The sequence below is a fragment of the Palaemon carinicauda genome, chromosome 29 (assembly GCF_036898095.1).
Source record: "Palaemon carinicauda isolate YSFRI2023 chromosome 29, ASM3689809v2, whole genome shotgun sequence".
Taxonomy (NCBI): Eukaryota; Metazoa; Arthropoda; class Malacostraca; order Decapoda; family Palaemonidae; genus Palaemon; species Palaemon carinicauda.
Window position 1 is genome coordinate 50,867,602 of NC_090753.1, and position 5,000 is coordinate 50,872,601.

The 5,000-nt window shown below is 38.1% G+C and overlaps 1 protein-coding gene across 1 annotated transcript in view; it reads left to right on the top strand.

The window, feature by feature from the left end:
- Positions 1-5,000, top strand: part of LOC137622793 (chaoptin) — a 457,349-nt gene that overhangs the window by 425,011 nt on the left and 27,338 nt on the right.

The window sequence follows — 5,000 nt, forward strand, 5'->3', positions numbered from 1 at the left end:
GATGGATAGATAGATAGATTGATAGGTAGATTTTAGAATCAATTACTTACGGTTGATATTCCCTACATGTCCATGTCTGTATACAAGCATAATTACAGATAGATAAATAGATTGATACATAGATAGATTTTACAATCAATTACTTATGGTTGATATTCCCTACATGTCCATGTCTGTATACATGCATAATTACAGATAGATAGATAGATAGATAGATATTTAGATAGATAGGTAGATTGATTCTAGAATCTATTTCTTATGGCTGATATTCCCTACATGTCCATGTCTGTATACATGCATAATTACAGATAGATAGATAGATAGATAGATAGATAGATTTTAGAATCAATTACTTATGGTTGATATTCCCTACCTGTCCATATCTGTATACATGCATAATTACAGATAGATAGATAAATATATAGAAAGATAGACAGGTAGATAGTTTTTAGAATCAATTACTTATGGTTGATATACAGTACCCTACTTGTTCTTCCTTTTAATTTCCCATACAACAGTTTACCACGTTTCCTTTGGTCTTTGCTGTTGTATCTAATACAATACCTATTTTATCAGATTGTTGTTAAGAGTCTATCTTATGTTATGATACCTGAAAGCATAAGGTGAGGAAATGGAAAGTGAGGGGAGATATATACAATCGATATAATGAGGAGTCAAGGTTGTTTACCAGATATGCTTAAGGAGGTAATGTTTAGATTGCACCCTTAGATATGCTTAGATAGCATACTAATTACGTAAGGGCTAGCTGAAGGGATACAGAAAGTATAGAGAAAGAGGGATGTATATACGAGAACAATTATTATTATTATTATTACTAGCCAAGTTACAACCCTAGTTGGAAAAGCAAGATGCTATAAGCCCAAGGGCTCCAATAGGGAAAAATAGCCCAGTGAGGAAAGGAAATAAGGAAATAAATGATGAGAACAAATTAACAATAAATCATTCAAAAAACAGTAACAGTAACAGCGTCAAAACAGATATGTCATAAATAAACTATAAAAAGACTCATGTCAGCCTGGTCAACATAGAAATATTTGCTGGAACTTTGAACTTTTGAAGTTCTACTGGTTCAACTACCCGATTAGGAAGATCATTCCACAACTTGGTAACAGCTGGGATAAAACTTCTAGAATACTGTGTAGTATTGAGCCTCATGATGGAGAAGGCCTGGGTATTAGAATTAACAAACTAGCAAAACTTCCGTTATTTACATATGGATATATCTTTTGGTAAAGCTGGAAGGTAGCCAATTAGACATTTTGGTGCGAGGTGGCACCAGACTGGGTTCGAGAGACGCTCAAACTCGTTAGTTTCTTTGGGTGCTGCAATCTCACCATCCTTTTACTAAGGAAGGGGGTAGGGGTTTGAGGGAGCCTATAGGTCTATCTGTTTAGTCATCAGAAGCCTCTTTGGTCCTATCTTGGGTGGAAAGGGGCTTGGGCGCTGATCATATGTAATATGTTCAGTCTTTAGGGCATTGTCCTGCTAGCTAGGGCAATATCACTGTCCCTTGCCTCTGCCATTCTTAGGTGGCCTTTAAACCTTAAACCTTTAATGCGAGGGAACGGAGATTTGAGAGTCATCTTCATATAATGAGTTAATAGGATTGGGCCTGATGTAGATTATAATGGATTTTATCAGCTTGATATTCATTTTATGCTTCACTTCGAGTGATTTGGCATTGAAGATTGATTAAAACCAAAATTACGTTATATTAGGATTATTATCGTTTCTGTTTAAAGGTCCGTCATGAATGGCAGAAACAAGGGACACTGACATTGCCTTATCAAGCAAGACAATGCCCTAGAGACTGACCATATATACTGTACATATGATCAGCGCCAAATCCTCAATTCACCCAAGCTAGAACCAAGGAGGGGCAGGGAATGGCTGCTGATGACTCAGGAGATAGACCTATAGGCTCCCCCAAACGCCCTATTCTTAGCTCACAAGGATGGTGAAGTTGCATCGACCAAAAGAACCAACGAGTTTGTGCGGGACTCGAACCCCAGCCTGGTATTCACCAGTCAGGGACGTTACCACATCGGCCACCCCAACCCAAGTACGAACGCGATAAAACAACAACTTTCTGAAATAAAACCTTATTCTCATTTAGCTGGACTGAGCTTAGGGGCAGAATATCACGTACAGGGAAGTGATATGTTTGATCATGAATCACTTTTAGTGATTTTGAATTGTCAAGGAATGAGTATAAGACTGGGGTAGAAAGTTGTGGTTGCCTGGAGGTAGCGTCCTTCCCTGGTTAATTGCCAGACTGGGGTTCGAGTCCCGCTCAGACTCGTGAGCTCCTTTGTTGGCTGCAACTTCACCATCCTTGTGAGCTAAGGATGGGGAAGTTCGGGGGAGCCTATAGGTCTATTTGCTGAGTCATCAACAGCCATTGTCTAGACCTCCTTGGCCCTAGCTTGGATGGAGAGGGGGCTTGGGTGCTGATCGTATGTATATATGGTCAGTCTCTAGGGCATTGTCCTGCTTGATAGGGCAATGTCACTGTCCCTTGCCTCTGCCATTCATGAGCGGCCTTTCAACCTTTAATGAGGTCAATCCGTCAAGATTGAGTGATCGTTTGATACCTCTAGCGTAGCTAATCAGATGAGGTTACTATGAATCATTCTTTTCGATTTATTCTCTTGATTTATGGAGTCGCTGGCAGCTCTGTGTCACTTCCTCTGTGATTACCTCAGGCAACGAAATTGGAGATGGCTATTTTGAGTGATATTTATTTATCAAATTACTGGCAAGATTGGTTTAAGAATTAGATTATTATTATTATTATTATTATTATTATTATCATCATTATTATTATTAATTGCTAAACTACAACCATAGTTGAGAAAGCAGAATGCTATAAGCCCAGGGGCTCCAACAGGGAAAATAGCCCAGTGAGGAAAGGAAACTAGGAAAAATAATATATTTTAAGAACAGTAACATAAAATAAATATCTCTAATATAAACTGTAAAAACTTTAACAAAACATTCACAAAAAAATTTGTAGGTCATTATTTCAAACTAATAATTGAATTTGAGAGAGAGAGAGAGAGAGAGAGAGAGAGAGAGAGAGAGAGAGAGAGAGAGAGAGAGAGAGAGAGAGAGAGAGAGAGGTCATAATGCAGTTTCCTTTTCCTACTCTCCTCCACCTCGGTTTACTCTCCTTCCTTCGATTTCTTAATTTTTATCTTTTATTCACTTTCCATTGTTTTTTTTCCTCCACTCATCTTTCTTTCTTCCATATTTTTCCAGTTGTCCATGGTCATTGTTTGCTATTTACCTTTACATTCCTTTTTATCATTTTTATCTTCGAGTGTTTAATTTCTAACTTATTTTTTTTCTTACGCATCGTAATATTCACCTGAAAATTGCGTAGTTCCTTACCACTCACACAAATTTCTAAAGTCATAATTTATTCCAGTTCTGTAATTTCTTACTGTTTTTTCTCATTATACTTTCCCTTCTTTCTGTCTCTCTTTATCTGTTCCTTCTTATTACCCCCCTTGGACCAACTCTATTGATCTACCAATCACAGGGACTCTCTCTCTCTCTCTCTCTCTCTCTCTCTCTCTCTCTCTCTCTCTCTCTCTCTCTATTGTCTACCTACTTAATCTACTTGACTTCTCTTTACTCTTTCCTGTATTCCTTTTAATTTGTAATAAATAAGGGAGATGGTGAACGAGACAGATAGAACAAAATTGTTTTCAAATAGGAACAGTTTATTACACCAATGAGAGAGAGAGAGAGAGAGAGAGAGAGAGAGAGAGAGAGAGAGAGAGAGAGAGAGAGAGAGATAGAGAGAGAGAGAGAGAGCATTGTTTAAATATTCAAGAATATAGTTTACCTCTTCAAGATCCTCTCACATTCATGAGAAATAACCTTAAAAGCTCTCTATAACTTTTCGAAATTGTTGTCTAGACCGTAACTTCAAATTCTCTCTCTCTCTCTCTCTCTCTCTCTCTCTCTCTCTCTCTCTCTCTCTCTGCGACAAACCATTATGCTTAGCTTCGAGGAGAACTGTATCGACTTGAGGGGGACAGCCAGAGTCGTTGCTGTTGTTTACTTATTGAAAAATTAATGAGACTTCCGACGTTTCGTCTTCTTCTTCTTCTTCTTCTTCTTCTTCTTCTTCGACGTTGTCGCCATTAAAGAGGATCATACGTATTCACAGTCCTTAACGCTAACAAATTATGGAGGCAGGGACGCATAGAATACCGTCAGTCAAAAAAAAGGGCAGGTAGCATGTTGGAGTACTATTATGCTCTTGCTCTGAAACTCCAGTTGAAATCCTAACAATTTAAGCACATCAAAGGAAATTTATAAATCAAAACGTTTTTATAACGTATTAGAGTGAAGCTATGTCTATGTAAATGCGTTTAGTTAATCAATTTATAGAAAAGGGGTGAGTTAATGCATATTTTGATCAGGTTCGAGGTAAGTGTTCTGAGACGGTAGAAATTGGATTATCGCAAACTTGACGATCTTTGAAGCAGCAGAACTTATATTGCTCGGAGATATTTGCAGAAAACAATTGTTTTAATCAATATATATTTACTTCAGCGTCTTTGGTGAAGATGGAAGGCATTGTTCTCTATTCTCTGTTAATGCCATAGCCTCTGTACCATGGTGTTGCACTGTCTTGGGTTAAGAGATCTCTTGCTCGATGGTACTCGCAGGCACAGTATTCTATCCGTCTTCTTATTTCCTTTCTTCACCGGGTTATTTTCCTTGTTGTAGCCCTTGGGCTTATAGAATCATGTTTTTCCTCCTAGGGTTCTAGATCTAGGTGATGTCAGGCGGGGCAGCCGGTCGGGACTACGGTCCACCCCAAAAGTCAAAGCAAAGTCCTTCAAAAGAAGGCAACCGTTTTACCCTATACGAATGGGAAAAAAAAACACGCTAATAGAAGAAGTTCTAGCGTAGCAAGTAATGAAGATAATAATGATAGTATAAGATGTAAGTTTTATGTA